The sequence below is a fragment of the Lingula anatina genome, chromosome 5 (assembly GCF_051362555.1).
Source record: "Lingula anatina isolate TDL-2025a chromosome 5, LinAna3.0, whole genome shotgun sequence".
In the NCBI taxonomy this organism is placed as follows: Eukaryota; Metazoa; Brachiopoda; class Lingulata; order Lingulida; family Lingulidae; genus Lingula; species Lingula anatina.
Genome location: NC_141771.1, coordinates 17,414,495 through 17,422,918, shown reverse-complemented (window position 1 = coordinate 17,422,918; position 8,424 = coordinate 17,414,495). Strand labels below are relative to the sequence as shown.

The 8,424-nt window shown below is 35.1% G+C and overlaps 1 long non-coding RNA gene across 1 annotated transcript; it reads right to left on the bottom strand.

The window, feature by feature from the left end:
- Positions 1 to 2,760: 2,760 nt before the first annotated feature.
- Positions 2,761 to 5,405, bottom strand: LOC147761762 (uncharacterized). The gene is made up of 2 exons (XR_015334866.1): positions 5,138 to 5,405; positions 2,761 to 4,664 (listed from the first exon to the last, which is right to left on the bottom strand). It is a non-coding gene; the product is annotated as an uncharacterized LOC147761762 (long non-coding RNA).
- Between the last annotated feature and the right edge of the window lie 3,019 nt (positions 5,406 to 8,424).

Genomic DNA, 8,424 nt, shown 5'->3' with positions numbered 1-8,424 from the left:
TATCGATATTTACACAGCTTTCAATGCAAGTCTAAGTTACCCATTATCAGGGCCGCAGTTCGTTTTTTTTTTAAACTGGTAAGGTAAGACTCTGCCTGTAAGCCCTAGAAGTTGGCCAAGGAACTGATGATTAGTTTTTGGTGGTGATCCGGATCATTAATCAATCAATAATCAATTATTCAAAATAAAAAAATAAATCATTATTGAATGAAAATTTAGGGGTGAAAGGCATTAGGTGGCGACTCTGCTGCCTTGGCGTAGGTCTGCGTTCTCGGAGTTCTTTTCTAGTTTAATGTAAAATATTAATAAATTAATGAAACACAAGGTAAAGAAAACAAGCATGCCTAAAATAGGGTTTCTAACCCGTATAACAGAGACAATATAAATCTATTTTTAATTACTAGGAGACGTCTCGTAGAAGTACTATTTATCTATATGTAGAGAAATTGGCATGATTAAAATTCAGTGTTGATTGACTGTGCTATTGAAGGCATGATTTATTATTGCATCAAAATTGACAAAATGAACCATTTTCTGCATTTTTATTTTCTGATTTTGTCTGTACGTTTGACAGCTTTGCTGCCTTGTTCAAGTTTATACCACTAATTTCCTCTGGGTTTGTAAATGGGGTTGATGACAATTGTGAAAGTAGGCTATACATGTATATTGGTACTTTTCCTTTCAGTTTTCATTAGATTTAAAAAAATGGTACAGATTAACATATGGGTGATTTGAAATAGTTAATCATTTAAGTATCTTTATTATCAAATTCGAGTAATATTTGATGTTAATGGTTATATGAAATAATCAATCATTCGAGTCTCTACATTATCATTCTGAGTAATATTTGCTATTGTATTAGTACATTTTTAAAACCATTGTAGATTTCATACAGTATTCGAGGGTACTATATCATAAGGCAAAAAAAATGAATGAGGGAGAGGGGTGAGACGTATGCATATATTACGCAAGATGTGTTCACATTTTTGTCGAGTGACCTACATATTGACAAGAAAGGGCGACAAGTTGTCAAGGATGCCAGAGAATTGACCAGTCGGCGACTTCATAGTATAGGCAGCGAGACCCCGATGCAGGCGGTGAAGAAATTGCTACTTCTAAAGATAAATGTCATTTTTTACTGGCGTGGAAGATGTGAATGTTGTGGACATTTTCGTTGTTTATTTGTGTCAGTCGGCTTGGAATATTGCAAAGGACCACGATGATAATTGTTGGCGAAAAGAGAGGACAAAAGACCACGTGGCTTCTGTGGAAAATAATGCTGCTCATTTCAAGTGCATGGGAACAAATCTTCTACCCTTGAAATTGACACAGGAGTTATGGATAATGATTACTGGTGGAATATTATATACGTAGCATTAGACTGGTGGGTGACAGTGAGATAAGACTACGAAAGGATTAAGGACATATTCAAGATATTTACGACCTGTGTCAACTAAAAAACTAGAAACAGTGTCTAATTTTGATGTTCACGTAAGTGAAATCGCCATTCTTGTAGGCTTTGTTAATATATTACCAAATTCATTCAAGTTGGCAATTTTTTTTGAAAGCATTCCAAAAATTTGTTTTAGTTTTTCTTTTCTTATTAACAAATATTAAAATGAGTATAAATTTATATCATAAAATAAATAAATACTTTTCGGATATTGTTGCAAGTACTTTTTTATTGTAATGTGAATAAACGGTTGTAAGTTTCACCTCTTTTTCCTAGTTTTCTTTATCTGTTGTGGCACATGTACTGATGTTACCTCAGTTTTCGGTCTTATATGTTAACGATACCTTTACCGGAGGTGCCGATATCATGTAAGACCGAAAACTGAGAAAAGTACAGGGCTCCGTAACTCGAAAGCATTGTCTATTGCAAATAGCGATATCACATAAAGGCTTCAATGTATTTATATGGGGCAAGTATGGGCGAATTATGGAATCTAGGTGCTTGCGCTCGGTCGCAATACACGATGCTTTCGAGTTACGAAGCCCTAATGTTCGTGTAGCATTTTTTTATCCATTATTTACTCTGGGACCTCAGTTTTAATTAAAATGTTATCCAGTGTCACCTGAAACGCGCGAGAAAATCTGGGGCCAAATTTTCAGCGATGATATTCATCAATTTAACAATAAACATAATTCCTGAACTTCTCGGTTTGGAGATTAAAAACTTTAGGAACACTTTGTAAAATTAAGATATTACTATTTTACTAAATTACATGTACTTGCTTTAATATCGAAAAAAATGTTTTAAAGCGATTACTTAAAAAAACAGCTATTTTTTTCCTTGCGTATTTTTCACTTTGAAATCTGTAAATACCATACCGATTCATTTTGTACTTAGTTACTATTGAAACATGCCAATGGTTTGGCCTACGTCATCAGTAACTATAAAGGGAAGATCGAAAGTTTAGGGTGGGTGGTTGGGGGAATAGACGAACCGGTAACGTGTCAGACTGGGAACCAGAAGATGACAGGATCGAGTCCTACAGAGTTCTCATTTTGTAGAAAAAAAGTGGTCCAAGGAGTTTTCTATGAAGGTTTCATTTGAACGGTGCGATTTCTCCCTGGCCGATTAGCGAAGTCGGTAACACTTCCGACTTTTAAAAGGACAAGAGGAGGAGGTATAAGAGAAGAAGATCGAGTCCAACAAAAATTAAACCGATAAAACTTTTTTCTTTGATCTTTTATTCGAATTTTATATATACATCCATTGAAGAGTGAAATGTGAAAAAAAACTACTGAAATATTACCCCAGGTTGTTTAGATTTATTTATTTTATTTATGAACATATGAATGATTCAATATCAGAATTACAACATTACATCTGCTACAGAGAGGCATGCTAACCTATGCTAACAATTGACCTGATACCAACTGATATCAGATTTAGAATTTTAATGTGGCACAAAAACTAAGTCTTACCATGATATTTTTTACAGTCTACGACCAGTACGTACTGAAGAAAATGTATCTTTTAGACAATTGCACGTGACTTCATTGAGACGGTACTAAATGTAGACTACAATACAATCTTTAGCATATGGTGCTCAAAACATGTCGCTCATTTTCAAAGTTTTCTTACGTATTCAATTGATTAAGTTAATCGATAACTGCCTTTTCTGAAAGGCATTTTAAACAAATGTGACCAACACAATGGCTTTGGGCTTCTCTATTAAAAAACATCAAATACATATTAATATATGTTTGTAACTACGTACATTGAATGTTGGGTGTGGTTTCCCCACATTTAACAAAAATATTATACACTGCTTCATAATGCGGGCATTACCGTGAGGGAGCGATATCACCTTCTTGACCTCTATAGCTCGAATTTCGCATGCACAGTTTTTTCATATGCCTGAATGATTTCGAGTTTATTACGTCATTCAATTACCATGCATCGAAGGGTAATGTGACATCGTTCAAATTTTTGCTTGATTAATACATTTGCCTCCACCATTCAAATAATTTCAGTATATTTCTAAATGTGCACACTCGTTAAAACTGGGTATTGTTTTGCACTTCAATAGTGTCAAAATGGCACTGCACTTTGAGTTCCGATTGCTGCACATTCACAATTCCAGAATTGGCAGATAGACACGTGCAAAATGCTTCTTTAGCTGGCCAGAGTTGATCAAAGGGACCATTCCCACAGATATTTGGATCGTTCTATCTCCATGGGGAATCTAACTAAATTGCTAGGCGAGGCTAAGTGTGCAAGAGCTGATTCGGTAGGCGTGACAGACATTTGAGTTCTTAAGCTGATAACAATTAAGCACGAACCCTCCAGTGAGTTAGGTCGATTCAGATGGATCGATCTAGGTATGGGAACCCAGTCAAAAATTAATAAAAAAAGTTGTCTGTTACAATCATGTTCTGTATCACATATATGAATTCAATATTATCTAAGGTGCTGTGATAATTATAATTAGGACCCGATTTTTTTAACTCGGGCAGAAAGACCTATTATTTCATAAAAGAAATACCTATGTAACAGGGCGCAAAACAATTTATGTCTAGAATACAGATTTTCATACCATCAAACATGCTTTGAAATCTCAGAACTTTTATCGAATTAATCGTCACTGTTTTGTGGGCCTAAATACAAAAAATTAATAAATGAGTGTGCTATTCCAACGTTCTGATGTTACAAAGGTAGGAATCGAGCAGGCATTATAATTCATACATGATAAGAATTGCTATACATATAAAATTTTCTCCATACACATAAAAATAGGTCACCCCCACAAAACCAAAAAAAAGTAAGTAAAATTTTGAACTTCACGCCGGTTGCATTTCAGTTTCATCCCACATGCGTGTATTGTTCGTCTAATGGACCATTCTTACATATATTTGGATCGATCTATCTCCATGGGGAGTCTCACTAAATTGCTATCTGCTATCGACTTGGCCGAGCGTACAGGAAAGTAAATTACCCCTCTGGCTGATTTGGTAGGCGTGACGAACATTTAAGCCTTTTAAGCTGATTTAACAATTTAAGCAATTTAGCATGGACCCCCAGGGGTTTAGGTCGATCCGCATGGATCGATCTAAGCATGGGAACCCAGTCTAACATGGTGATGTTGATAGCAGATGGTGCGACAGAAGCGCTGTCACTTCTCCTGCGCATCCTTGTCTCCTGCGGGCATTGGCGACTAGAATAAAAAGAAATATAACATAAGTACTTTTTAATTTTTATTTGATGTCGCCAAACATTTTAAGTATTACAAGAGCATACAGTAAACCCTCACAATATGTACGAAATGCAAAGATAGTCGGGTATTTTATGTAGACATTTCTCGACTTGCCCACCAGGGCTCCTGAGCTCGAAAGTATCGCGCACTGCGAATAGCGATATCACATAGAGGCTACAATGTATTATATGGGGCGAGTAGGGGGGAGTTATGGAATAGAGACGCTTGCGCTTGGTCGCAATGCGCGATGCTTTCGAGTTACGGGGGCCAGGTAAACTGCCCCCAACTCCCCAACCCTTGTAATGTGGTGATTACATAATCATCTCGAGCTCAACTGACATGAGGGTACACTTTGAATATGTCCTTCTCACAAGAAGTTGACTTTCCAGTATCCGTTACAATATTGACAAAAGCAACATGCATGTTTCACTTACCAGTTGTTGTGTCCATTTCAAGCAAGCAGCTTTGAATATACCATATATTATCCACGAGAATCACCACCACGTTTCGGAATCTGTGTCCTCCATCACGATCTCCTGACTACCTATCACCTGGGGTTCGTCTAATTTGAATAACAATACAGCTGATGTGGATTGCGAGACGATGATTGCGTTAGAGAGATGAAAAGATGGGAAAACACAATGTGCTAGATGCGCGACGCACGGGTTTTATAATAACAGCTGATTTTCTGCCATAATACGGGAGGCTGAAATTTTTGCTTCGTTTTGGCTCGTTTCATTGGTTAAACGTTTTTCTGGGTACGGGGGGGGGGGGGGGGGGGGATGAGTTAAAGTAGTGAATGGCCAAGCCAACGGAAAACAAAATATCGACAGCTTTCATGTTCTTATGATTTTATGTTCGTCTTTTCAGTTTTAATAAATACAGTTTGACGTTGTTCAACTAAAAAAGCTTTATATACAGGTCGAAGCAATAAGTTTCAATAAAAAGAGGATGGCAGAAAATACTGGTGGGCGCAGTTATCACACTTCCACATAATGCGTCCTATGCTCTGAATAACATGAGAGATAAATTTATGACGCTGAAAATCTTACTCATACCAGCAGTTTTCAGCACAAGAATGTTTCAAGCTAAAAATGAACGGCTTGCTTTACTTCTTTAGCCCACTGACATAATCAATATTAAAAAAATTTTATTTTAGTCTCACCCTAATGAAAATACCATCATCATTACATCCGATAAGGAGATTCTAGCACTCACTTTTCTTCGTACCAGTAAAAAGTGCTAAACGGTGTCATTGCAAACTACATGTAGAGCAAACAATGGAATTCCTCACCGAAGCACTAAATTCACCATCGCAATTCAGCCGTAATTAAGATGTACCAAAGGTACATGTATATCAAATTAAAAGTCGAATATAATAAGCTTTTCATTAATGAAACTTCTCATAGAAATTATATCCATACTAAGCGCCCGCCCTGCATGATGCTGGTTTGTTTCTTTTGGTTAATTTATCTTACTATGTCGTAGTACATTGTTCTCTCTGATCATAGTGTTATAAGGGTAATTTATGTATACTTTTGGGTCGGAGTCGATAAGCGACCCTTTCCAAACCTGAAACGTTAGATTTGAATTTCTAATTTAACAGAAATAATGTCTGTCTAAAAATGATAAACGGATTGTTTTAAAATTATCAAATATTAATATCCAAGAAGAGAAATGTTTTCTATTTGTCAATGAAAATATGTGTGGGCAAATCTGCAACTTGACACCTCGATGTGAACTTGAAGATGTACGTACTCTTATTCATTTTAAATGGTGTTGATTCCTGGGAAGGAAAGACATTGCAATTACTTTACATAAAAATCATATACAAAAATGTGAATAACATTTATTGCGAGTTCAGTCGAAAAAGAGAAAGAAATGTTTATCAAAAAAAGATTATTTCTGTCAGTAAAACGTACATGTATATGCGTCTTAGAAATACCAAAATTAGGTAACCACCAAAATGTGTCCACGTTACTGCAGAATTGTCCACATGTACTATAACGAATATGGCGCTTTGGTTGTGAATAAACTTCCTCTGGTTCTCAGTGTTTCCAGTGATGGGCGGGGATCGAATATATCTGTTTTCTGAAAAAAGTTAAACCATGGGGTGGGGTCAAGATTGTCATCCGAAATAAAAATTAATTTAATATTGCAGTAGTAGAATGGAAATCTTTGTTGCTTATATAATAAGAAAACTGTGCATAGCGTTGGCAACTGAAGGCACTGTACGAAAATCCCAGGATTGGGATCATTTAAACATTTAACATTTAAAAATGCTGCTTAGGATTTGTATTACAATACAGAAGCGTCTATAAACTAAAAATGGGAAAAGAACTTAAGATATTGTTAAGATATCGTTTGCCCATTTGAATGTTACTGTAGGACTGATATCAATAATAGCCTTTTGCGTTCCAAATGTTCAAAATCACTTGAGCTGTCGCAAAGCCCAATTTTCGGGAGGTAATAAGAATTCTTAAAGGATTCACTGAAATTTTAAACCGTTAACTTTTGTCAATTTTGCTCAAACATTTTTTTAAAATTAAATTATAGTATTTGTTATTTCATCTCTTACGCTAAAGTCCACACAGTTTGGACATTTAAGAATTTTACGGAATTATCACCTAAAATTTCAAAATATTTTGTTCCTCTAATTAGCAAATTCAATATTCTACCAAAGTTTATGTAAACTTTAATACTTCTTTTGGTTTGAAATTTCTAAAGTGACAAAAGTGCCTCAAATGTACGTACACATGAGCGTTCTAATTAAAGCCCTTCTGTAATTAAATCTTATATATTTTATTTTATTATAATTATTTGGAGGGGGAGAGGGGGGCAAGGGGTGATTGAGAAAGACAGGCTTGGTACCCGAATCGAACCCCCACCCTTAGAGTTCCGCCGAGCCAATAAAAACGCTAAACCATTTTGCATCTAATTGTAAAATATTTTATTTGGAGCAAAATAAACTGCCATTGGGGTATTCTCATATCTTCAATCATCCACATGTTAAAATATTTTAATCACAAGAAATTTTGAACATTCAGATGTGAAAAACAAAAATATTGATATCTGCATAAAGACTCGCTCAAGTCTGATTAGATAAATAATAATCTAACGAAATACTTGACTAATGTTTGATCTTGTTATAAAATAAAACAAATTATTTCAGATAAAAATGACAATCATTTTTTTTTTAATCATTTCCTTTTTAACAAAAACTACGGCAGATCTGGTAGCTGTATCACACTTAAATCGCCGCAGGAAAAAAACGGAAAATACTCGCTCTGATATCATATAACTCAAAAAGTCACAAAACACTCCTAATTGCTAAGCATTTCAAAATATGACATCCTTTTAAAATACCATGTATCTGCCATTGTTTTTTTATTATTATAACCATAAGGTCCTGTGAAAAATTTCCAGGATAAAGCTTTTCCTACATTCAATACGATATAAAATTCCAACAGTTATTGTTTGTGAAATAAATATTTAACATTGAACAGCAATTGATACGTTCAAATGCGAAATGTGAAAAATTCCTATACAAACATCGATAATTGAATAAAAGCAAATTAGCAATTGCAACATTTGTAATTATCAAACCTAAGCAAAATGGAAGGACAAATCATGATATACTGTATACTTAGACCACTTTGCACTTATATTTTGAAGTCCAAAAACTTGTAACAAATGGTTTGTTACTTTCCGAGCATAAATG